The sequence below is a fragment of the Ovis canadensis genome, chromosome 18, assembly GCF_042477335.2.
Source record: "Ovis canadensis isolate MfBH-ARS-UI-01 breed Bighorn chromosome 18, ARS-UI_OviCan_v2, whole genome shotgun sequence".
Lineage (NCBI taxonomy): Eukaryota > Metazoa > Chordata > Mammalia > Artiodactyla > Bovidae > Ovis > Ovis canadensis.
Window position 1 is genome coordinate 64,879,807 of NC_091262.1, and position 27,061 is coordinate 64,906,867.

Here is a 27,061-nt window from a genome sequence, read left to right on the forward strand (position 1 = left end):
CGCCCGGCTCCGAGGCGCGGAGGGCCGCGTGGCGGCCCCGGCGGGGGTCTCGCCTGACTCGGAGTCTGGGGGGCGAGGCGGCTCCCGTCACTGCGGCGAGGGCCGGGCTCACGGCCGCGCGCCCGCCGCCGCCGCCGCCGCCGCCGCCGCCGCCGCCGCCGCCGCCGCCGCCGCCGCCGCCGCCGCCGCCGCCGCCGCCGCCGCCGCCGCCGCCGCCGCCTCCATGCTGCAGCGCGGGACGCAGTTCCTCCCGGCCCGGCGGCTGCCGCTGTCCGGCGCGGGTAGCCGGGGAGCCGGGCCCGCCTTGGCCGCCACCGCAGCGCGGGAGTCAGGCTGCCAGCCCCTCGTCTGAGCCGCGGACTCGCCTGGGAGCCGCGGGCAGCGGGCGGGGCGCTGTGTGCAGTGGCGCGCAGGGAGGCAGGCGGCGTGTGCAGAGCGGCCCGAACTGAGGACTCCCATGTGTGCGTGCGCACGGGTGTGCGTGTGTTTGCGCGTGTTTTTCCTTCTTCCCTCGAGGATGGCAATGGCTTTGCAGCTGGCTGCTCCCCTAGGATTCTAGACTTTGTGGAGCACCGGGTTGTGAGCACAACCCACCCATATAATCCATTTTGCATGGTCGGTTTCTATCAGGAGAAAAAGCGCAACTGGACGGGGGTGGGGCAGACCAAGGAAACCTTCTGGAAATACAAACAGGCACACACAGCACTCACAGGAGAGAGGACGAATGAAAGACCTGGGAAGATGTCTGTAACCTTCCGGCTGGCCCTTCCGTTTTTCAGGAAAGATTTTGGATCGTTTGTACCTTTGGAAGTCATCTTGGCCTTTTTTTTTTTTTTTTTTTTTTGTAAGCTCTCTTCAGCTAGTAGCGTGCGTGCGTAAGTGTGTGTATGTGTGTGTATTTGTGCGCTCACTTGTCTGATGCATTTGACTGTCTTTTATCCAACTGCCCAGAAGCAAATGTGTTAACTCGGCGGTGTGCCCTCGATGCCCGGCTTCTCACAGAGCGCGGAGGACGCCCAAACCCATTTTCCAGGCTGGATTCGGAAGAGCAGCTCAGCTGCGGACCCCTGTGTGTGGATCGCTTTACTTAGAGGCTGGGAAAGCTCCAGTATTAACCTGCTTCCAGGTACATCACAAGGTCACCAGAGGGTCTTGCAACCGTCTTGTGTCTGTGCATCCAGACCTTCCTGTCTCGGCCAGAAAGATATTTACATTTCGGTCTACATAATTTGAAGCTAAAAGTTCAGCCTGTCGAGCGGCTTTCTGCACAATCAAGGTAACAAGAATTATCTGTCAAACTGCTTACCAAAATCCGCGACTCTTCGACTCTTCCTCGCCGGTTCCTGGCTCTCTCCTCCACACCAAAATGTCACCAGCTCTTGAATTACGTGGATTTGGGTTGGAAGAGAACTTGAAGAAAACGTGATAGAAAGGCTATGCCAGACCACTCTCTCTGCTGTCCTTGGTCCGGTGGACATCGAAGCCAATCGTGAGAAGGACCAGTACCCTCCTTGCTTTTCCTTCCCGGTGCTGTACTGGGTGTGTGTGTGTGTGTGTGTGTGTGTGCAAGTGTGTGTGTGCAAGTGTGAATGCGAGTGCGCGCGCGCCTGGCTGCGAGTGTGTGAGTGTGTGTGCTTGAGTGTGTGTCTGTGTGTGCGTGCGCGGCCGCCCTGCCTCTGCCCGCTCCCCGGGTGCAGAAACGCGGGTTTCATGGGGCTATCGCCGCGGATCCCCCACCCAGCGCGACCTGCGGGCAGCGGAGGTAGTGGCAGGAGCCGCCTCTCGGACTCCCTAGGATGCGGGTGCTGAGCTATGGCAAAGGGCAGCGAAGTGACGAGCGAGACCCGCGTACGCCTGTGAAAGCCACCTGGAGCCACCTTGCTGGGATGGTACCTGCTGGCAGAAAGTCTTCCTACGACCGTCTTTCCTCTGGAGGCACCAGGTAACAAGAAAATGACTAGCCGCCTCACCCACTTTCCTTCTGATCTTATTTCTAGTGTCTTATCTGCATTGCAGGCTACTTTACTTATTAATGTTTTGAAAATCATTAAGAAGGGCCGGGTATCCAAGGGCACTCTGTGATGCTGTAATATAAATTCTAGAAGATAGAATATAAATCTATACCTGAGCACTTAATCTAGCAGTGAAAGCCTCGAAAATATGGATACACTCCCCCCTAAGTGATGCTTTTGGAAAGCTAGGCGTGTTGAACCTGTCTGAAGATGCCAGAGATTAAAATCCCGTGTTTCCTTCAGGCTATGGTTGCCACGGACCATTTGGTATCCAGCCCTCCCCAGATTGTGGAGTGCGAGAGGGTGTTTGGTTTCCACCCATCGTTTCAGGCAGGGATCATTTTGACCCTTCTCTACCTCTGGTGCCAGGTTGCTTTCCTTTCCTTATTGTGGTCCGGCTTGCCAGATCCTTTAGCTGTAAATTACGCGTCTGGAGACTTTAATTCGAAATAGTTTTCTTGGAACTTGCTTTGCATGGAAGGGAATTCACTGTCAGGAGTCTATGTGTTGAGATATGGTGTTTAACTGCTAGGGTTTGCTTTTATCTAGCAAAGTAGATACATGAAAGAAGTCATTTTTATATCTAGAGGAGCGCTGCTAAAACCACAGCCACCACCCCTATACCTTCTCCAGCTGTATTGTCTCGGTTGTGGAGAGGGGCTTGCACGCGCGTGGTTTGTTTGTTTTTATTTTGTTCTGCGCCCCCCCACCCCGTTTTAATTTTTTTTGGTAATGTGTATCTTGAAAATTCTTGCCAGTGCCTTGATTTCCAACGAGTAGGGTGGATTTGCGACTGCCTAATTAACATATTGAGTCTGATGTGTTAAAAATGGAGATTCCCACCGCAGGCTGAGGCAGAACAAATTGAGTGAACTTCCAAAGCCCCTTACCCTCGCACCTCATTTCTCTCATTTTCTTATCCCATCACCTCTGCGTCCCCAACGGAAAATTTCTCTCCCTTCTCGAGGGCATTAGGATTAACAAGATAAAGCACTTCCAAAGTAGTCTCATCAATGTTTTATTCGACAGTGAAGGCAGTCTGAATAATTCAGCTGAGGAGGGCTCGTTTGTCTCCCGCCCTCGGGAGCTGCCTGCTGGCTGCACCAGGAGGAGGGTTCGGCCCGGCCGAGCGCGCGGCGCCCGGCTCGGGCAGGCAGTGGCTGGGGCTTCTCCGGGGGTTTCTCTTTGCTCAAGCCACTTGGAAAGTGGAGGGGCGCTGCCTGCTTTTCCTCCGCTGGCTGCGTTTTTTTTTTTTTAAATATATTTCCATATGATGGCATTTGCAGACCACAAATGCCATTCGCTAGCTAGCTGCTCTCTCTGTTCCTGCGCCTTGATGTCGCCGACTCCTCTGGAGATTGGGCTCGGCTGCTGCTGCAGCCCTCGCAGGCTGGTGGTGCTACAAGGCCATGTTTGCAGCGGCCTTGGGGGCTGGGCTCCGCCACTGCAGCTGCCAGGCCCGCGGTGACACTTTCTTGGGGCGGGGCGGGAGAGCGCAGCGGGCCCCCTGGCAGGCAGCGGGCGCATCGTGGCAGAGGTGGCCGCTTGCATTTGAGACGGAGAAGGTGGGGAGACGCGCGGGGTGGGCAGTGAGGTCCTGCCAGACACCCTGCGCGGGCAGCCTCCTCCCCCTTCTTCGTAAATGAAAATCCAAATGCATAGAAGGAAAGCTGGCAGCATAAATGCCTTGATATCCAGATAGAGCATGATTTCTCAGGATTCAAAATCTGAAACTTAAGTGTGTTTTCCCTAGTTTTCCATTCGTTCCTCTCTCCTCTCCCGTCTTGTTCTCCTGGATTTAATCAGGTCATTTCCACTCCTGTTTTACCTCCAACTGAAATACCAGTGGAAAGACTGCTACCATCCCCCATAAACAAGAAGGAGTTGAAGGCCACTCTTCAGACAGATTTGCTCTGTAACTTTGAGCTCCAGGCAGACCCAAGAAAGGATACAGAGGATAACGCGACTTTAGCAGAAAAGCAGGTTCCCCCTGTACCTTCCGAAGACTTGGAAAGAAAAGGGTACTGCCTGTGTAAAAACTAAAAATAATTGCGAATTTGGGGGGAATTAGGTAAAGCTTTTTCTTTCCTTTCATTTTTTTTCTTTTTCTCTTGTAGTGAGGGTTTTGTTTTTTTTTTGTATTTCTCCTATCACTCTGAAAATCCTAGTCAGAAAATTGATTTGTGTATACTAACAGTCTGACAAGGACACTTTTTTGTCCCCCAGATTTCTCCACCATATTATAACAGAAACGATAGCATACTCATAATATTTGCTGGCAAATAAGATATCCTTGTTTAGAAGGTGCCCAAGAAAGATAGGATGCTGGTGGAGAATATTAGTATTGGGAAAATTGGGTATTTTCTTCATCTCCTTCCTCATTTCATTTCATCCTGGCCTTTTCTCATTAAGGATTCAGTCCTTTGCAGGTTAAGTCTTGTTCTTGTGCCCTCATCCTTAGGGAAGTTTGAAACAAATGTATTAACTGGATCTTGAGTGCTCAGATGCCTAAAAATAGATTATGGTGTCATTCATGTTTTAAAAATGCCATTCATTGGTGCAGATTGGAGGTAGGTGAAATATCATAACCAAATAGACCTTTTAAGCATAGAGTTTCATGTTTAGAACTTCCTTAAGAAATGGAGCTTTCTGCCTCCCCTCCCTTCCCTTTTGTCTGGAGACAGAGATGTCCCAACCACTTTGAGGATCTGAGTCCAATGCCCTTGGTCAGCGTTGTACTTAGAGCTGACTTGACTTATGAATAGGTTGAGACTGTCACGTGTTGACAGAAAATTTCCTGGCAAAACCTTCCTTCCTTGTCAGCCTTCTTATGGTCACTAATAAGAGGGGTAGAATAATAGGGAAGCCAGGACACCCCTGGAAACAGATGTGAGCCTAGGCAGGTGGAAAGGAATTGTCATTTAACTCTTGTCCCTAAGACCATTCCTTTTTGTCATCTTTTCACTTTCTCTTTTCCAGAGAATGACCTTGAACAACTCCAGTCTTCTATGCTTCACATACCTCGTTTCCTCCCTCAAATGTGATGTATATATGAACACATTCACATACATGTACACACCCCTCATTTTTGAAATATGAAATTCTTGTGCTTGTGTGTTTTGGGAGGGGTTCATCATGATGTGTCTCTGACTGATACCAGCCAGAGGTGATTTTCTTTCCTTTTCCTTAAGAGGGGATAGCAAGAGGTGTGGTCACTAGAGACAAAATTGACTCATCCTTATCCCCTCTTCCAGGATTTTTATCTCCTCTGACACAGTGTATTCCTGGTGTTAAAGCAGTGTGTGGCTATGGCACTGGTGTTTAAATGACCATCATGTTATAACTGCCTTTCGTATTTTCATGAGTGACCATCAGTTTCCTTTTGTCCATTTAAACCAGTGTTCTCTTTCCTCTTTCTGCTTGAAGCACTTTAGACTTGATAGTTTTGCTGAGTTTTCTAGATGGTGAAATTAGGATCTTGCTTTCTGCTAATACTATTGCAATGTTGTTATGTGGTTGGGATGAAATGCTTGCAGATTTCTAATAGTGTTCCTGTCTCTGCAGCCTAGTTCTGTATCATAACTATTCAGTTATTTTAAGGGAAATTTACTATAAATAAGGTTGCTGAGTATTTTTTGCCAATTTTGAATTTGGAAGAAGAAAGCTACTTGAAATTTTCTGATGGCTTAACTGGCTAATCGATTCACTCATTCCAGTGATTTTTATTTTCTGTTTACTCAGAAATAAAATGTATTGGCATTACTTTCAGAGTTTGTGTATAGTATAAAGGGTTCTAAGTTTTGTATTTCATTAAAGAATGAAGATCGAATTTCAGGCCTTTAAATAGATGTGACTGTGGCACCCTAGGATACATGACTAACAGGTAATTTTGCTACATCATTCTGTTGACACACATGTGCATAGCTCTGCCTTGTTCAGTAAACCTTGAGAGTGAGACTGCTTATTATATTTCTACAGCTCCCATTTTTATTCCTGTGGCATCTTTCAATCATTGAGGACTATTTAAAGTGTAAGGCAGTATAATTTGTCCATTACATGGTGTGTGCGTGGTGAAATTAAGAAGTATTATGTTTACAAGTATTGAAGCTATTCTGGTTAGAAGTGTACCATTTTTATTATACTCTATCAACATAAATGATACGTTATTATGAAAACTCCAGTTTCATGTAAGCATAACAAGAGAGAAAAATAAGAATTTAATCCAAATATAGTGTTTTTAAAAGCTTTTTCACCTTACTGTTCTGATAGATTCTGTTCTGACAGAATGCTTTTTACTGATCTATGACATAATTTAATACTAATTATGAAGATGGTTAACAAGTGATAGAAAATTTCAGAGGAATTACATAGTTATATAAGTGCTCCATCATTTTACTGGTACCACACTGTGCCCAGGGACAGTACTGCCTTATATAAATAAACCCACAGATTCCAGGCCACTCTCAAGGCTACACCCTGAGTTTAGAAAAAGGGAGTGTGGCACACCAATCCTATCACACCAGTTCCACCAGTCATTAATGCAAGTTTTTATTTGGCTGTATATACAATTTAAGCTATTAAAATTTGTACAATATTTACAAATTAAATAATCATCTGAAACTGTCAAACAGTCCCATCTTTCGGTTTATTGAAGGGGGGAAAGGGGGGAAGATGGGGGGGGGCGGCAATAAAATGCTTTTGCTTCATTTATAAAGAGCGAGATTTCAGGAGACCCCTTCTCAAGGAGAAGGGGGCCACCTCTCCCTCAACTACAAGCAGCAGCAAAGCCAAGCCAAGGAGGGGAGAGGGAAACCAGAGGGGTCAGGGGACCCCAAACATGAAAAGGCTTTCTTATTTAAACTACAAACTATATCAGGAAGATTTCTCAGAAACTGGCTTTGATAGCCTATGTTAATAATAAGTTACAAACTTGGTCACATTGGGAGGAAAATGTTAATTGACTAATTTGAGCCTTCCTAGAAAATTTCTTTTAATCTAATTTTAACCCTCATGCTTTTCTTCTTTTCTTTGTAGGAGCATATATGTAATATTTTTTGAAAAACCTTTCTGATGAAATATTTTGAAATTGGTGTTATTATAATCTTTATGAAGAACAATTACAGAATTGCCACTGAATGTTGCATCTATTTTAGATTTTATAACAAAAAAAGCTCCAGAAAAGAAGTAAATAAGATGCAGAAATAAAATTATAGGATCCTTTCCCCAACTCTGAAAGTGCTTCTGAATTCTTAGAAAAAGAATAAAAGAAAATGCCAATTAGTTCAATAGACACTCAACTGGAACTAGTAGTTAAGAGCTAGAAGCCAAAACAATGCTGTTTACATTATTGTATTTTCACTTTGTCCTTTGTAGCTCTTTTAAGGAAATGCTAAAAAGATCTAAAGAATAGGTGTTAGTTGCTCTTTGGATTCTGTTACTCATGTTGACTCTTGTTTCCTGTCTTGGAGTTGTCCTGAATCTTGGTGGTATCACTTCCAAAGTTATGTTTGCATTAAAGTGGTTTACTAGTGTAAACATACCAACTCTGTACATGAAAACTAACTTTCTTGTATCTTCTTTGGAAGTAAAGGCTCTGATATTTTTTTTAGTAATTAGCTCTTTTTTTTTCCTCATTGTGTGGAAAAACACAATTTTTTTTTCCATTTTTCCCCATTTCCCAAGTTAGGTTAACAAGTGATTTATGCATACTTGTTTTATTAGTGCTAAGGCATTTGTATCAGTTCAGTTCAGTCACTCAGTCCCGTCTGACTCTTTGCGACCCCATGGACTGTAACACGCCAGGCTTTCCTGTCTATCACCAACTCTTGGAGCTAACTCAAACTTATACCCATCGAGTCACTGATGCCATCCAACCATCTCATCCTCCTCTGTCATCCCCTTCTCCTTCTGCCTTCAATCTTTCCCAGCATCCGGGTTTTTTCCAATGAATTAGTTCTTCACATCAGGTGGCCAAAGTATTGGAGTTTCAGTTTCAGCATGAATATTCAGGACTAATTTCCTTTAGGATTGCCTGGTTGGATCTCCTTGTAGCTTGGGGACTCTCAAGAGTCTTCTCCAACCCCACAGTTCAAAAGCATTGATTCGTCGGTGCTCAGCTTTCTTTATAGTTCATCTCTCATGTCCATACACGACTACTGGAAAAACCATAGCTTTGACTAGATGGACCTTTGTTGGCAAAGTAATGTCTCTGCTTTTTAATTTGCTGTCTAGGTTGGTCAAAGCTTTTCTTCCAAGGAGCAAGTGTCTTTTAATTTCATGGCTGCAGTCACCATCTGCAGCAATTTTGGAGCCCAAAGATATAAAGTTCCTCACTGTTTCAATTGTTTCCCCATCTATTTGCCATGAAGTGATAGGACCGGATGCCATGATCTTAGCTTCTAATGTTGAGTTTTAAGCCAACATTTTCACTCTCCTCTTTCACTTTCATCAAGAGGCTTTTTAGTTCTTCTTTAGGCATTTGTATAGGAGCATTAAAATGCATATACTTTATAGGGCAGCATTGAACACTGCACTGAGCACTTAGGACATATGCTTTATTTTATTAATACATGGATAGCAATATCATTATATATTAATATTCACTAATATATCACTAATATTCACATATATTTTAATATGAAATGCCTCACTAATAGAAATATGCCTAACTTTAAATAGAAATTTTAAGATTATTTATAGGAATTATGTAGGATATCTGCCTTATATTGATTGTTCAAATATCAGGCACTTTAGCAATATATAACTAGATATTGAATGTTGACCTCAAAAATTGATTTTCTTAGTAACATGGAAGATGTAAACAAATGCGTAAGCTTGAAAGTAACTGACATTTTAAAATTCTGTTTTGATATTTTATGCTTTATAGTAGGGAAAACAAGAGAAAATCAGGAAATTATAGCTGTGTTTTATGGACAACAGTATTGCAGAGTGGTTAGATATATGAATTTGGGGATTTCACATACCTGTGTCTCAGGCCTGTGCAATTTTGAGTGACTCTTAAAATCTACCAAAATCTACCTGACACTTAGTGTCCTCACTCATAGAATGAAGCAAAAAAAAAAAAAAAAAAGAGCCAACAATGAAAGACATGTAACTGTTGTCATCACCATCATCATTACCATCATCATTATCATCTCATCATTAGCTATCACGAGGGTAAAGGAGGAAACTAAAGGAAGTGGTAACTGAATGACTTCAAAGTCTGTCCTTGGGGTTATAGACCCTCAGGATTCCAGGGAATGCTGAAGTTCATCTACACCAGGGGATGTGCAGTTCAGTGTCCTCAGAGATCAAGGAGAAGATAAAAAGCAGGGAACCTGGCTGGGTGTAAGAAACGGTAGGCTGTAATATATCTGTTACACTGGAGAGTACCCAACTTGTCCAACACGTTCAAATTTAAATTCAGTTTAACCCATGATGGGTCTGGCATTATGAAACTTTTGAGTTCTTCTGAGATTCATTCAGCCTTAAATTTTCTCAGAAAGCATTCCTGCCATGTAGTCATCTTTACTCACTTTAGGTACCTGTAGTGATTCCAAAAATTACTCCAGGTAAAGTAGGATTATTTCATTTTTGTATAGTCATATCATTCCTTTGGGGCATTGAGCCCAAAATCTGACATCCTCTCAGTTAGACAGTTCAATCGCTCAGTCATGTCTTTTGTGAGACCATGGACCGCAGCATGCTAGGCTTCCCTGTCTATATCCAGCTCGTGGACCTTGCTCAAACTCATATCCACTGAGTCAGTGATGCCATCCAACCACCTCATCCTCTGTTGTCCCCTTCTCCTGCCTTCAATCTTTCCCAGAAACAGGGTCTTTTCTAATGCGTTGGCTCTTTGCATCAGGTGGCCAAAGTATTGGAGTTTCAGCTTCAGCGTCAGTCCTTCCAATGAATATTCAGGACTGATTTCCTTTAGGATTGACTGGTTTTATCTCCTTGCAATCCAAGAATCAAGAGTCAAGTCCAAGAGAAGACTCAAGAGTCTTCTCTGTCATCACAGTTCTAAAGCATCAATTCTTCGGTGTTCAGCTTTCTTTATAGTCCAACTCTCATGTGCATACATGACCACTGGAAAAACCATAGTTTTGACTATATAGACCTTTGTCGGCATCCTGTGGCCCCTAATTAATTTTAATATGGGAGGAGGGACACACAATAATTCTAATTCCCATTAACAGTACCTCAAATATTTAAATTCAGTTACTTGGGTTCCCAACCCATGACTGCTTTGCTTGTGATTAAACATAACTTGATCTAAACAGATTCTGGATAGTTTTTGATGTATCATGATTTCAAGCCTTTTACACTCGATAAATGTTGTCATAAATCTTCTTCATCATCCTCTTTAACATAGGTTTCGATTTGTTTGTGTTGCTTCTCATTGAAGTATGTTACCAGGACCAACAAGTCCCATCGATCAACTAGCGTAGAGTCTAACAGGGCCATTGTTTCCCTGTTTTTGACACTGAACAAAACAGGTACCTGCAGTAATCCTCTATCTAGCACTCATGTAAGGTATTACCCTTTGATCAATGGACTCTTCCCTCTTGAGTTTGGACAAGTCTTAAACATGTATTTCTAAGATGCTGCAACTCATCAACTCAAATTTGGTCACAAGATTTAAAGTACTTCCCAGTCAGGGTCTAAAACTATTAAAAATACCTGAGACCACTTTTTCAACATTCATATCACAGGACTTGCTCATGATGCTGAAATTAATAAGATCTTCTCCATTAAGTATTGATAGAAAAGTAACTTATAAATTGTAATAGTGGTGTTCTTTTTAACATATATGAGAAACAATGGAATGGAATAAGACATGGTAGAAATTCAGCTCACTCTAACTTGATGTGCTGGCTGCATTATGGGCTCTCTGATCTAGACAAGAATGATTCAAGGCCCATTCTTTGGTTCCTTTAACAAATATTTCTTCATTATTTAATGCATGCTTTGATACTCTGCAAACCATTTCTCTTTGGAGACCCAATAGCCCAAATGGCATAGATGTCACTCTGGGAAGCTGATACCTGGAGCAAGGAACAGATATTCTTTCAGCAAGGCAGCCCTAGGCTCAAGTCAGTCTTGATGACATTCTTATATCTTGCCTCTTAATTTACCCTTAAACCTAGATGATACTCATTTCTAAAATAATTACTAATTTGTGTAACTTCCTCCAATATTGAATAAAATCCATGTTTAGGCTCCTGATAATTTCCTCAGCTTTCAAATGAGGTCACCTCATAATTTCCAACAAGGAGAAAAGCACTTAAATACAAAAGGAAAGGACAGATTCCTGTTTCTAGTATCCTTGCAAAATGAGTCTTCTGGTTCTTGACATTCTCCATACTCTTGAATGTTATTCTTTCGAGGCATCATGTTTAGAATTTTTTTTTAGATGTTTTACTTTTAATGGAACTGCTGGTAGTTATTAAAATAGATATAACACTCGTAAATATAGTTAGCTTTTTCTTTATGAATTCAGGTCTTCACTGTGTATGTTAGTGATTGCAGAAAGCCCTTGGGGCCCAACCCATGACATATTTAAGGCTGTCATGTTTATACTGATATTAAATTTTCTGCAAACTTATTTTCCTTCCCTTCTGTGTATGATTAAAAACATCTTTTCATTGTTCTCATATAGCTAGTATTTTTTTCAGTGGGCCTGTTTTCCTTTTGAATTGACTGATGGAAATTTATTGACAGAGTATCAAGATTTTTAGGTGTTTTGGTAAAACAGAGCCTGAGGATGACTAAAATTCTAAGATCTTCTCTACTGAGGAAAGCATATGAGTTTTTCTCCATGTATTATGTATGGAAAGCACTGAAAGATGTTAATATATCTTTGTTGTTGTTTAGTTGCTGAGTTGTGTCTGACTCTTTTGTGACTTCATGGACTGGAGCCCATCAGGCTTCTCTGGCTATGGGATTTCCCAGGCAAGAATACTAGAGTTAGGTTGTCATTTCCTTCTTCAGGGGATCTTACCAACCCAGGGATCGAACCCACATCTCCTGCATGGACAGATGGATTCTTTGCCACTGAGCCACCTGGGAAGCCCTTGCATGATGTATAATTAGATGATGATACTGGTGATCAGGATCATAATCATTTTCTGCGAATGTCCTCTCTGTACAGACGTTTTTACTTTCTTCTAATCCATGCAGTAACCTTTATTTTAGGCATGATTCTATACATTTTTAGAGGAGCAGATTGAGACTGAGGGCAGTTAATTTACTTGTTCATGATTATATGACTAAGAGATGACAGGGCTGGAATTCAAATATAAATATTTCTAATTCTAAAGAAGATGCTATATTTGCTGCAACTAAGACATGTCCCTTTTCTTCTACCTCTTAAAGCTGTTTTTCTTTTTATTATATAAATTTGTTTTCATCCTCCTTCAAGGATAATGACTATCTGCTGAATATGCCTCTTATCCTCAACTTCTTTTCCCTTTATGGTACTCTTTGAATTGCCTTGTGTCACATCTGGAAGTTTAAAAAAGACTTAATGGTTATCCATTGGGCTTCCTAGGTGTCGCTAGTGGTAAAGAACCTGCTTGCCAGGGTAGGTAGATATGAGAGATAAGAGTTCCATCCTGGGTCGGGAAGATCCTCTGGAGAAGGAAATGGCAACCCACTACAGTATTCTTGGCTAGAGAATCCCATGGACAGAGGAGCCTGGTGGGCTGCAGTCCAGAGGATGGCATGGAGTCAGACACGACTGAAGTGACTTAGCATGCATATTAGCATGCATGGTTATCCATTAGGGGATTCTGTAGCTGTTTGCAGTGAGAAGGAAATATTTGGTCCTAAGTCTGGAGAAGGAAATGGCAACCCACTCCAGTATCCTTGCCTGGAAAATCTCATGGACAGAAGAGCCTGGTGGGGTGCAGTCCACGGGGTTGCAAAGAGTTGGGCACAACTGGGCGACTAACAATTACACTTAAGTCTGAAATTTAAGTATATGCTAATTTTTTTTCTTTGCTAAAGGAGACTGTGTGATTTTGGATGATTTAATTTGATTCCCAATTCCCATCTGTAGAAGGGATCTGCATGCCTTTATAAATTGGCTGGTATATCTAAGTAATTATTAAATAATTGCTATCTTAGTGCTTTTGCTAGTGCAAAAGACTCAGAAAAGTTCTGTGAAATTTTAGAACATTAGAACTTAGTGGAATTTGGAAATTACTCTATTTCTCATGAAAACTTATGCTCTGTCTAACTGTGCTTTTCATTCATTCTGCTTGTCTCTGTCTGCGGGCTCCTGTCACAGCCCTTAATGAGTGCTTCAGGCTTTATCCGGAGTTAACTCCTCCCTTTGGGGTAGGGCCAGAAAAAAGTCAAATAACAAGCTCATTTCCTCACCCTGTATCCAGTTTTCTGTGCTGTTAAATTTCAGTGACAAAGGGGCCTGGCATTAGCGAAAATCTGATACTTAATTCTTGGTATATCTGTTGACAGAACAGACTGTTTCTAGATAAGGCCCTGTGGTCTGTTCCCATTGGTGATTTACTTTCTTACCTCCCCTGGTGAATTCAAAGCAGCCACAAGTTCACTGCAAGTCTTCCCATCAAGGAAAATGTCTGTTTGCCTTCCCTTTGGATCTAGATTGGCCTTGACTTGCTTTGAACAATAGTCGTGGCCGAAGTAACGTGGTGTAATTTCCGACGGAGTCTTCCAGAGACCCTGTATCCTTCACTCTTACTTTCCTAGAAAAATATTAATATGATGCTAGGAAGTCTGGGAACCTCTGCTGTAGACAAGTGGCCTGAGTGATCTCTAGCACCAATGTTAAGTCATGCAAATCAGGCCACCTTACACCATCTAGAAACAGTTAAGTAAGCAAGTGTTAGTCTCTTAGGATCTTCCCAACCTAGGAATCGAACCCAGGTATCCTGCACTGCAGGCAGATTCTTTACCGACTGAGGTACATGGGAAGCCCAGTTAAGCTTCCAGATAATTGTAGGTAGTAGCATGAGTGATCACAGGTGAGACCAGCAGGCCAGCTAGCTCTAATTGATGACCCACATATCATGGACAAATAAAATGGTTGTTACTTTAAACCACTAAGCTCTGGGGTAGGAATAGGTAAGAGAGACACCAACACCCCTCTTTGGGTGATGGGACATAACCAGTCACTGTGCGTAGACTCGAAAACAATTCTGCCTCCTGTTTAGAAAATTTCTTTCAACAAATGTTTATCAAATGTTTACTATATTCAGGCATGCTGCCCCTCTACCCCTAGACTGATGGATTTTTGAAGAATTATTTCTTTTCTTAGGCTGTTGGAAGTATTAGCTGATTCCTCAAATGCCTCAAATTTCCTCAAATTGCTTTTTCCTGAAATGTTTGCAAACATGATTGAATGTTGTTGTAGTTGTTTAGTCGGTCCATCATGTTCGACTCTTTTGTGACCCTGTGAACTCTAGCCTGCCAAGCTCCTCTGTGCATGGGATTTTCTAGGCAAGGGAGTGGGTTGCCCATTCCTGCTACAGGGGATCTTCCCTACCCAGGAACTGAAACTTCCTCTCCGCAGTTACTGCATTGCAGACAGATTCCTTACTGCTAAGCTACCAGGGAATCCCTTAAGATGTTTCCTAACATGACTGAATGTATGTAAGAATTAATTTTGATTTGCCTGTTTTCTATTGTAGCCAGTTATCACTGCCTCAGAGAAGCATCCCTAAAAAGGTTGTCCTCTTTTATGAGGGATCATGCCATTCACCTAAAGCCCAAGGGAGGATTTGTCTTTGTTTCTTTCTGCATTGCATTTGGGCTTGGTTTGGTTCAGAGTGACATTTTGTCATTTCTCCAAGATTTCATTTTACTTTCTAATTATAGTTTAGTGATTCATATTTACTATTCATTTCTTCTGTAAATTAAATCTGGATTGCACAATTACTTTATTCTGGAACTTCATACACACCTCATTCTATTTAATAATGTTCTCATTTATGTATCAAATTACTCTACAGGAATTTGACATACTGTTATAGGTATAGTAAGGTGCAGAGTGTAGTTCATGGGACAGTGCAATTATAATGAGTTGATAGCTTTCTGATTACTATTTATTTGCAAGAAAGACATAATTACAAAATGAATAAAGTCAAATTCAGTATTTTTACTTTTAATAAAAAAGATACCTTTTGGAAGGAGTACCTGGGAATGCATGTCACAGTCATCTCAAAATTTTTCTGTAAAATGTTTTGTTGTGGATTTGAAAAAGTCTCCTTGGAATATATGGAATATATGATATATTTTATTTGCATTTTCTTTCTGCTATTTCTTACTGTGATTTTTAGAGTTTGATATAAGATAAGTAACTTATGCTCTCCTAATCATTTGAAATTTCGACTTGTGAATTCCAAGATAACCAAGTACCTCTCCTATTTGGTGAATGTTGCAATATACATTAAAGTTGAGGTTTTTTTTTTTTTTTAGCATAGTAGTATCAATTTCTTCACGTGTAAATGGGGCTGATGTTGATATCATAAAGCCTACTGTGAAGAGTAAGTGAAGTAATGCATTCCCAGCACTTCATACATTGGCAAATAATGGACTGCTAGAACTGCATTAGCAAAATATATGTCCTTATATTTTGTATATCAGAGTGTAATATTTGTCTTGAGTAGATTGTCAGCTTGCAAATCTCTTTCTACTTTACTTTGTTGAGGCCTCAGATTTAAGGAATCGTCTAAGGATTATCAGGTAATACTTTTCTTCCCATAAGAATGGAGATTAAAAAAAATTATTAACAAAACTTTCATAGAGATATAGAATAACTAGTTGCTAAATAGTTAGCTAGAATAATTATTGTTAAACTAGCTGTAATAATATTTTAAGAGAAACATCTCATGTATGGCTTTTAGAGCATGATTAGGAAAACTGAAAATAATAATTATTTCATTGCTTATCTAATAGGCATGACCAATCCAGCATCTTCAGTTTTAAAGGTATACAATTTTGGGGAGTTTTTGAAGAAAGAATATAAAATTACAAACCCAAAAGTTTGGTAAGGTACATTGAAAGGGATCTCTGTGTCTAACAATGGCTTTGTGGCCTTCTTTTCATGTTCAGTGAATCTTCAGGGAATTCAAGAGAAAATTAGTTTTTCTTTTTTTCTGATGAAAAAAATTGATTTTATGGTTCTTTAGAGTGATTTGTGCTGAGAACTTTTGTTTTAACTCATGGTAACCATTTTCATAGCTCTAGTACTTCTTCAAATAAATTTTTATTAATTGAAAATTAAAACATTTATCTAAGTAACCATATGAGCATATGACTGTAGTACTTCTTGTTTTGTTGGGGTCAAAATAAATAGAAAAATCAAAATGTGTAGTTGATGACTACATTTTCCCAGTGATGTTGGAGAAATAATTTCTTTAGTTTGAGGTGATGTCTGTACTATTACAGTTGATAATGGAAAAAATAATTATCTTTAGAGTGTCTATATTCAAAAAGGAAGCAGATTCAAAGCAGTGTTTAAGGCCATAGAGAGTTTCTAGGAAGTAATGCTTGGTACAAAATGTACACTCAAGAGGTATTGTTTGAAAATTCATATGTGCATTAATTAATACATATTTGTTTTGGAATGTGGTTCTACAGCACTTAAAATCTGTTTTTCTAAAATAATTAAAGGAAACTAGTTTCATTTTTATACTGAGTTCTTATGAATTTCCATTTGCATTTTAATATTAATATTTGAATACTGGGATCCATGAAAAAGAAAAAAAATCACTTTTTTTGAAATATTTAAAAAAAGCAGTCCTTGGAAAACAATGTAATACCATTCTGAAGATTTTCCCCTATCGTGGTGTCTGTCCACATATTCTCTCTATATGGGGAGGGAGGTGGGAGGGGGGTTCATGTTTGGGAACACATGTAAGAATTAAAGATTTTAAAATTAAAAAAATAAAAAACTAAAAAAAAAAAACAAACACACATTCTGTATAGGGAATGAGACATATCAACTCTCATTCAAAGAGATTCTGATTCTTTGCACATAGTACTGATTCAAAGCAGAACTGATTCAAAGCACATAGTACACAATTTTCCTCAATGGGGTAATAGGTTTTGTGGGATTCTATGCTTCTTAGACGGAGAGAATCCGTGTGAACTGTGTGTAAATGGAGTCAGTACTCATTCTTTCTGAATTGGTGCTATCAGTAACAATCTGAAGACATGACTTGCCACTGTAAATTGAAATCTTGTGTTGATTATGAAGCAATCCGAGGAAGAGAGACCTGCATTTGAAAGAGTGAGACAAACAGAGTGATAGGAGGGGCCAAAACTTTTTAGAGTTCAGGTTGTTTCATCAGTATTTTTCAGCAAAAGAATTTTGGCTTCAGCACCTTAAGTTAAGGATGGAAAACAGAGTTGTCACTTGGGACTGATTGAGCTGCAAGTGGAAAACCCAACCCATATTGGCTCAAGCATCAAAGGCACTTCTTGCTTCATACAATCAATAGCCTTAGGCAGAGTTATCTTCAAGTACAACTTGACTCAGGGTTGAATTGTCAGTGTGGATCCCAGTTTTGATTCTATTTTTTCTCTACTATTAACAAGTCCCTTCTCAGATTTGGAAGGGTAGGTTCCCTTAGCTTCATATCATCACACTATGAAGTTTAAGTTCAAAGGCAGAGGGAAAAAGACAAGAAAGAAGGAGGAAGGGAACAAGGGTTAGGTAAAGAAGAAGAGCAAGGAGAAAGTGTGGGAAGTAGGAGGGAAGAGGAATTGTTCAGTCCCTAACTCGTGTTCGACTCTTTGCGACCCCCATGGACTGCAGCATGCCAGGCTTCCCTGTCCTTCACTATCTCCCCAAGCTTGCTCAAACTCAGGTCCATTGAGTCGGTGATGCCATCCAACCATCTCATCCTCTGTTGACCTCTTGCCATCTTGTCCTCAATCTTTCCTAGCATCAGAGTTCTTTTCCAGTGAGTCAGCTCTTTGCATCAGATGGCTGAAGTACCGGAGCTTCAGCTTCAGCATCAGTCCTTCCAGTGAATAGTCAGCATTTATTTCCTTTAGAATTGACTGGTTTGACAATCTGAACAAGATCTTCTTCAGCCTAGGTTGTTTGACTTGTGCCCTGTTAATATCTCTGAACTTGGAGCTTGGTTAGAAGGAATCAAATCACTGCTTGGTTAATTTACCTCTTCCTCCTATCTTCTCTCCCTCCTTCCATCCTTCCCTCCTTTTCTTTCAGAATTATTCCCGTGAAAAGCCCCTCTCCTGTCCTCCTTGTGAAACTGAAAAGCTCATATAGCTTGAGTTGAATTTTAATATTTCATAATCAGTGTTTCATGCTGTAGGGGGAAGAAATAATTTTCCCTCTACTCTTCTAGATTCATGACTGATACCTCCCTGTAATAAGATTAATGGGAGAAAAACAAGCAAGTTTAATAATGTATACTTCCTATATACATGGAAGATACTCAATGAAAATGAGTAACTTCCCTAAATGGCCCAAGCCATCACCTTGAAGACCATCTTTAGCTAAAGACAAAAGATTTGGGGGTGGGGGTGGACATTTATGGGAGATTATCAGGCACAGCAGAGTAAACAAGTGTATGATTGTTATGTAGATCTAAGTTGGCCCCTTCTGCATTGACACTTTTCTAAAGATTTAGTTATTCTCCTCTTTCTGGTACAGAGAGGGAGTGTGCGTGTGCTTGGGAAGTCACATCTGTCATGTCTGACTCTTTGCGCCCCTATGGACTGTGGCTCACCAAGCTCATCTGTTCATGGCATTCTCCAGGCAAAAATACTGGAGTGAGCTGCCATTTCCTTCTCCAGGGAATCTTCCCAATCTAGGGCTAGAACCCAAGTTTCTTAAGTTTTGGAAACACTCTCAAAAATGGGTATTTTCTTCCTAAATGTAAAATGTCTCTTACAAAAGGGTAACTTCTGGGGGTGTGTATCCATGCTCAGTGGCTCAGTCGTGTCTGATGCTGTGACCACAGGGACTGTCACCTTCCAGGCTCCTCTGTCCATTGAATTTTCCAGGCAAGAATGTTGGAGTTGGTTGCTATTTCCTTCTCCAGGGATCTTCCCGACCCAGGGATCGAACCCGAGTCTCTTTTTTCTCCTGCATTTGCAGGCGGATTCTTAACTATTGTACCACCTGGGTTACTCTAAACTGGTAGGTATTAAGAGCTTTTCCTGTGTCTGCTGTTTCTTAAAATAATAAGCCAAAAATAAACTTCATGCCAAAGAGGCATATTTGGGGGCAGCATATTTTGCTTCACTCACTGCTTTAAGATTTCTTAGCAAGTTTTGTTATTTTGGGGTGAACTGAAAGTTTTCAAACCACAGACCTATTGTAAAAATCTTTGAAAGGAGTGGATCTAATAGAATTTACCTGCAAGGAAAATTGCATCTGTCTATCAAGAAGTTAAATAGTGTTAGTTGCTCAGTCATGTTGGAGTCTTTTTTTTGACCCATAGACTGTATGTAGCCACCGGGCTCCTCTGTCCATGGGATCCTCCAGGCAAGAAAACTGGAGTTGCCATTTCCTTCTCCAGGGGATCTTCCTGGCCCAAGGATCCAGCCCTGATCTTCTGCATTCAGATTTTTTACTGTCTGAGCCACAAGGGAAGCCCTTAATTTGCATAAGACAAGTTTCATCTTACTATAATAGAACTATAAAAGGCTACTTGAGTATACACTCACGTGCATATCCACATATGCTTATTTTTATCAAATTCTGAATCTTTAAGTGAAAGTGAAAGTCACTCAGTCTTGTCCGACTCTTTGCGATCCCATGGACTATACAGTCCATGGAATTTTCCAGGCCAGAATACTGGTGTGAGTAACTTTCCCCTTCTCCAGGGTATCTGCCCAACTCAGGGATCGAACCCAGCTCTCCCACATTGCAGGCAGATTCTTTACCAGCTGTATGTCCATGCTATGTATTGCACTGTCTGCAATTATCTTACTTTAAAGAAGATTGTCAATAAGTTTCTAAAGTAAATTATTGTGGAAAAATAATCTTTTATTCAATTTTGAAATAAAATATAGTAAAATTATAAAAGAGAAAATGATAATGAATCTAAATATGATTAAAATAAAGCCTCAGCTTCTTTTTCTCTTTATAAAACAGTGATTGTGCAAATGTACAATAATTGTTGTAGCTTTTGCATTTGTTTTCATTGTATTTCAACCTTTTAAAGGATAGCATTCTCCATTTCTTGAAGCCATACTCTCTTTTTGATAGTACTAAGTCCTTTCCACTTCCCTTTTAACTTCTAGTATAATTTAATTTTAAGGTATAGGCTATAATAATGAACTCAGTTTTAACTGGGCCATCATTTTGTATTGACTTTTCAGTATGATTTCAGTTGAAGGAAGGAAGTAATAAAGCCTTGGCATGGGGTGACCTGGGTCAGTTGGAGAGCCTCTGCTTTAGCATCAGAGCAGCTCAGCTGTTAAAGCTTAGTTCCCAGAATCCTGCAAAGGCATATCAGGTTCCCACAGGACCACAGCATCCTTACTGTCATTAAATAAACTTTCATTTGAGGAATAAAACAGCTAACATTAATACCAGTGGGGATTTTCAAAAATTTCTGTGTGATTGAATTCTTATTAAGTGGCACATTGGAAAAGTCATCAAACACATCTGTGTTTTACAGAGAACTCTGTCATAACAAGAATTAATGGTTTGTGTACCTTCTATTAGGACTTTCCTTGTAGCTCAGCTGGTAAAGAATCCGCCTGCAATGCAGTAGACCTGGGTTCGATCCCTGGGTTGGGAAGATCCCCTGGAGAAGGGAAAGGCTACCCACTCCAGTATTCTGGCCTAGAGAATTTCGTGGACTGTATAGTCCATAGGGTTGCAAAGAGTCAGACATGACTAAGTGACTTTCACTTCACTTCACTTCATCCTTTATTAAATGGGCTTAATCAATTTTCAGTGTCTTTATTATAAAACTCTTGAAGAAATTTTAAAAAAATGTAGCCCTGACTCTTTAATTGATAACTATAGCTAACCTCTACTCCTATTTCTATTGTTTTAACTGCTCTGGGCAGGCTTCTTAAGGTGTCATCCATTCTTTAAAATTTGGATAGTTACCTTCATTTTAGCTTACTTCAACATAGTACAGATGGAAACATTCCTTTCATAGTCAACTTTAGGTCCGAGCACTCTAAAATTAACTAATTATAGTGAAATCACGATTCTGCATTTTGTATTGGAAGGAAGTTGGTGATAACCTCTGAGGAAAATAATGCAGTGTGGTTAGCCATTGTTCCTGTTTCCTCTGTTGTAACTAGCTTGATCAATTACATATGCAACAATAAGTTCCTGAATTACCAAGAAGGAAATGTTTCCTGGCCACTATACGTGGTGGTACTTTGGTACTTTGACGTCAAATACCTCAAACTACAGCTGTCTAGACATTGAGGTAACTTCTGTCCCTTCCTTCAGGATGGATAGCACATAATCCATATATTTTACTACCTAAACACACTTTAGGATATTTAGTCTTTTAGGTATCATCCAAAACCTTACACTTTAATCCGTTGATGTGGATTGAAATCTGAATGACTGGTTAGATTTCCTGCAGTTATCATTGCTAGTATTTAATTAAAATTGATAATAGATTGTTTATAATCATGAACAAGGAGGATATAATGTAATGTGACATCATATCATTTGCAGTCTTTTCAGATGATTCTATAGGGGAGAAAAATATTGAGCTGGAAGGTTATCAGCAAAAGTAGAATATAGCAAAAGTTTAAAATGGCACCGTCTTCCTTGTCTTTTCAATCCAAGTAGAAAACTCCTTGTATGATTTTATACCAGATCTGCTAAGTACTTTAAAGATTCACTTTTAATTGAGGTAACCTTGAGCTTTTTGAAGTGTAACCAGTGACGGCTAAAGTGACATTTTGATTACACACCGGTTGAATTGTGAAATAATGTTACTCTCTATCACGGCTAGGAACCTTAATTGGTGTACACAGTCTAACCAAAGGAACAGCAACCACTACAACAAAGGAGATAGAAATAAATAACTGAATCATAGGACCTTTTTATATTATTTCTCTCACAGGTCATGCACAGGAAAAAAGGAGCTATAGTTTGTTCATTCCATTTTTTTGTTTGTTTTTTGTTTGAATCAATAAAGAATGCCTCCTGGTTTTTTATTTTTTCATTTTTCTTTGTCTTAGTTCTTAAAAAATTGACTAATTACAGATGAAAGATCTTAATTACAGGTTAATCACTTTCAAGTTAAATCGTTAATGAAGCAAGTCTAAGCATATACTTTTTGCTATCATTTTCATTCATATTTTTCTGAGATGAACATTGCTTTATTATTTTCATCATGATTAGTGATGGATATTTAGAGATACATTTAATGAATCAGAGAGACTAATACAACTATGGAGTGCTTTTCTTTATGTAGTACTCTGTAGTATACTCCCACATTGTTAAATGATAAATGAGATCAGTGTATAGCCTTGCAATATATCTTATAGATATAGTTACACAAGAAGATTTATATTCTAAGAAAGTTAGCTGCAATATGAATTATAATAGCAAAAATATATTTTACAAAATAGTATACAAACTAAGGGCTTCCTTGGTAGCTCAGCTGGTAGAGAATCCGCCTGCAATGCAGGAGATGCTGGTTCTATTCCTAGGTCAGGAAGATCCACTGGAGAAGGCATAGACTACCCACCCACTCCAGTATTCTTGGGCTTCCCTGGTGGCTCAGCTGGTAAAGGATCCTCCTGCTATGTGGAAGACCTGGGTTCAATCCCAGGGTTGGGAAGATCCCCTGGAGAAGGGAAAGGCTATTCACTTCAGTATTCTAGCCTGGAGAATTCCATGGACTTTTTGGGGTCACAAAGAGACACAACTGAGCAACTTTGTTTCATTTCTTTCATATAAACTAAGTATTTATCCATGGTGACCTTATTTCTTAACAGAGTATTTTGCTGCTCTTTAAATAAATAAAATATAGTAGATCTATATTTATTGATAAAGAGAGCTGTCCAAAATATATGGCTATATAAGAATGGAAGTTTTGGTTACTACAATGTTATCATTTTTGTATATATGTATAAAGAGACTTTGACTGTGTGGATCACAAGAAACTGTGGAAAATTCTGAAAGAGATGGGAATACCAGACCACCTGACCTGCCTCTTGAGAAACCTATATGCAGGTCAGGAAGCAACAGTTAAAACTGGACATGGAACAACAGACTGGTTCCAAATAGGAAAAGGAGTACTCAAGGCTGTATATTGTCACCCTGCTTATTTAACTTATATGCAGAGTACATCCTGAGAAACGCTGTGCTAGAAGAAGCACAAGCTGGAATCAAGATTGCCAGGAGAAATATCAGTAACCTCAGATATGCAGATGACACCACCCTTATGGCAGAAAGTGAAGAGGAACTAAAAAGCCTCTTGATGAAAGTGAAAGAGGAGAGTGAAAAAGCTGGCTTAACGCTCAACATTCAGAAAACTAAGATCATGGCATCTGATCCCATTACTTCATGGGAAATAGATGGGGAAACAGTGTCAGACTTTATATTTTTGGGCTCCAAAATCACTGCAGATGGTGACTGCAGCCATGAAATTAAAAGATGCTTACTCTTTGGAAGGAGAGTTATGACCAACCTAGATAGCATAAGAAAAAACAGAGACATTACTTTGCTAACAAAGGTCTGCCTAGTCAAGGCTATGGTTTTTCCAGTAGTCATGTATGGATGTGAGAGTTGGACTGTGAAGAAAGCTGAGCACCGAAGAATTGATGCTTTTGAACTGTGGTGTTGGAGAAGACTCTCGAGAGTCCCTTGGACTGCAAGGAGATACAACCAGTCCATCCTAAAAGAAATCAGTCCTGGGTGTTCATTGAAGGACAGATGCTAAAGCTGAAATTCCAATACTTTGGCCACCTCATGTGAAGAGTTGACTCTTTGGAAAAGACTCTGATGCTGAGAGGGATTGGGGGCAGGAAGAGAAGGGGACGACAGAGGATGAGATGGCTGGATGGCATCACTGACTTGATGGACATGAATTTGAGTAGACTCTGGGAGTTGGTGATGGACAGGGAGGCCTGGCATGCTGCAGTTCATGGGGTTGCAACGAGTTGGACACAACTGAGTGACTGAACTGAACTGAACTGATAAAGAGACTTACAAATATGCGTGGGTATATATGTAAAATATTCATATATATATGCAGATGTATGTGTGATACAAATGCATATGCAGATGAATGTATATGTGTAAATATCTAAACTATACATTCACATGTACAGATATACATATTTATGACTTAACATTTATTATTTTATTATAATACAAAAAGTAGATAGTTGTTTTCCCTGGGTGGGAGGGTCAAGTGCTTGTCAGTTTTATCTTTTTTTAACAGTGCTTGAAAGTTTTTATCACATACCTTTAATGATTTATAATAATTGTTCACAGTCACTAAGTCCTGTTTGACTTTTTGCCACCCCATGGACTGCAGCATGCCAGGCTCCTTTGTCCTCCACTATGTCCTGGAGTTTGCTCAAATTCATGTCCTTTGAGTCAGTGATGCTATCTAACCATCACATCCTCTGCTACCCCTTTCTCCTTTTGCCTTCGATTTTCCCAGCATCAGGGTCTTTTCCAGTAAGTTTGTTCTTTATATCAGGTGGCCAGTGTTAGAGCTTTAGTTTCAGCCTCAGTCCTTCCAGTGAATATTCAGGGTTGATCTCCTTTGAGATTGACTGGTTTGATCTCCTTCAAGTCCAAGGGACTCTCAAGAGTCTTCTCCAGCATCACAATTGAAAAGCATCATTTCTTCAGTGCTCAGGCTTCTTTGTGGCCCATTTCTCACATCTATACATGACTGCTAGAAAAATCAAAGCGTTGACTGTATGGACCTTTGCCAGCGAGGTGATATCTCTGCTTTTTAATACACTGTTTAGGTTTGTCATAGCTTTCCTTCCAAGGAGCAAGTGTCTTTTAATTTCATGGCTGCAGTCACCATCCGCAGTGATATTGGACCCCAAGAAAATAAAGTCTGTCACTGCTTGCACACTTTCCTTTTCTATATGCTATGAAGTGATGGGACCAGATGCCATGATTTTCTTTCTTAGTTTTTTGACTGTTGAAATTCAAGCCAGTTTTTTTACTCTCCTTTTTCACCCTCCTCAAGAGGCTCTTTGGTTCCTCTTTATTGCCATTAGAATGGTATCATTTGCATATCTGAGGTTTTTGATATTTCTCCTGGCATTCTTATTTCTAACTTATTATTCATCCAGCCTGGCATTTTACATGATGTACTCTGCATAGAAGTTAAATAAACAGAGTGACAATATATAGCCTTGTTGTACTACTTTCTCAATTTTGGACCAGCTGTTTCATATCTGGTTCAAACTGTTGCTTCTTGACCCAAATACAGGTTTCTCAGGAGACAGGGAAGGTGGTCTGATACTCCAGTCTCTCCAAGAATTTTGCATAGTTTGTTGTGATCCACACAGTCAAAGGCTTTAGTGTAGTCAGTGAAACAAAAGTAGATGTTTTTTTCTGAACTGTCTTGCTTTCTAAATGATCTAACAAATGTTGGCAATGTGATCTCAGATTCCTCTGCCTTTTCTAAACCCAGCTTGTACACCTGGAAGTTCTCAGTTCAAATACTGCTGAAACCTAGTAAATCTTGCTAGTCTGTGAAGTGAGCACAATCCTACACTAGTTTCTACAATTCTACACAATTCTACACTACATTGCCCTTCTTTGGGACTGGAATGAAAACTGAATTTTTTCAGTCCTTTTGCCACTGCTGATTTTTCCAAATTTGCTGACATATTGAGTGTAACACTTTAACATCGTCTTTTAGAATTTTAAATAGCTGAGCTGGAATTCCATCAGCTCCATTAGCTTTGTTCAGAGTAATGCTTCCTAAGGCCCACTTGACTTTGCACTCCAGGATGTGCGGCTGCTGCAGGTGAGTGATCATGGTTATCTGGATCCTTAAGACCTTTTCTGTATAATTCTTTCATATAGTATTCTTTCACCTCTTCTTAATCTCTGCTTCTGGCAGATCCCTACAGTTACTGTCTTTTATCGTGACATTTTTGCATGAAATATTCCCCTGGTATCTCCAGTTTTCTTGAAAAGATCTGTAGTATCTCTCTTTCCCAGACTGTTGTTTTCCTCCATTTCTTTGCATTGTTCATTTAAGATGGTCTTTTTGTCTCTCCTTGATATTCTCTGAAACTCTTCATTCAGTTGGATATATCTTTGCCTTTCTCTCTTGTCTTTTACTTCTCTTCTTTCCTGAGCTGAGAAGCTCTTCAGATAACCACTTTGTCTTCTTGCAATTCTATTTATTTGGGATAATTTTGGCAGTTTCATCCTGCCAGACTCTCATTTTTAGGAGCTTCTGGCTAGTGGTTATTCCACATCATTTTCATTGGCTTCAATGAAATTGAAATTCTAGTTTTTATAAATGAAACAAAATAAATTTATTTTACACATTTGTAATGAAAAAGTGATAATAAAGAAGTTGACAACATGGTCAAAGACATATCTATGTATATATTGATCCATCTGACGATTTATATAGTGTTAAGTGGAGAGAGAGATTTGAATGGAATTAATCAAGTAAGTGAATATTTATTAGTGAATATTGCCTTGTAGGGGCTTCCCTGGTGGGCTCAGACAGTAAAGAATCCGAGAGATCTGGGTTCAGTGCTATGCGAGAGACCTGGGTTCACTCTCTGGGTTGGGTAGATCCCTAGGAGAAGGAGATGGCTACCCACTCCAGTATTCTGTCCTGGAAAATTCCATGGACAGAGGAGCCTGGCAGGCTACAGACCGTGGGGTTGCAAAGAGCTGGACACGACTGAGCGACTTTCACTCGCTCACTTGTTGCCTTGTAATGATACTTTTTGCTGCTTTAAACAACCTTGTAATTTCAGTCTACTTAAGTAAAGAAGACAATGGCACCCCACTCCAGTACTCTTGCCTGGAAAATCCTATGGACGGAGGAGCCTGGTAGGCTGCAGTCCATGGGGTTGCTAAGAGT

General features: G+C 40.2%; 1 protein-coding gene across 3 annotated transcripts in view; it reads left to right on the plus strand.

Moving 5' to 3' along the window:
- The first annotated feature begins 301 nt into the window (after positions 1–301).
- LRFN5 (leucine rich repeat and fibronectin type III domain containing 5) overlaps positions 302–27,061 on the plus strand; it is a 310,079-nt gene continuing 283,319 nt past the window's right edge. Inside the window, exon 1 of one of the 3 annotated variants that reach the window (XM_069558781.1) lies at positions 302–1,942. The gene's annotated coding sequence lies outside the window, so the exon portion shown is untranslated. The remainder of the gene's footprint in view (positions 1,943–27,061) is intronic. The other 2 variants (XM_069558779.1, XM_069558780.1) reach the window with 2 other exon arrangements.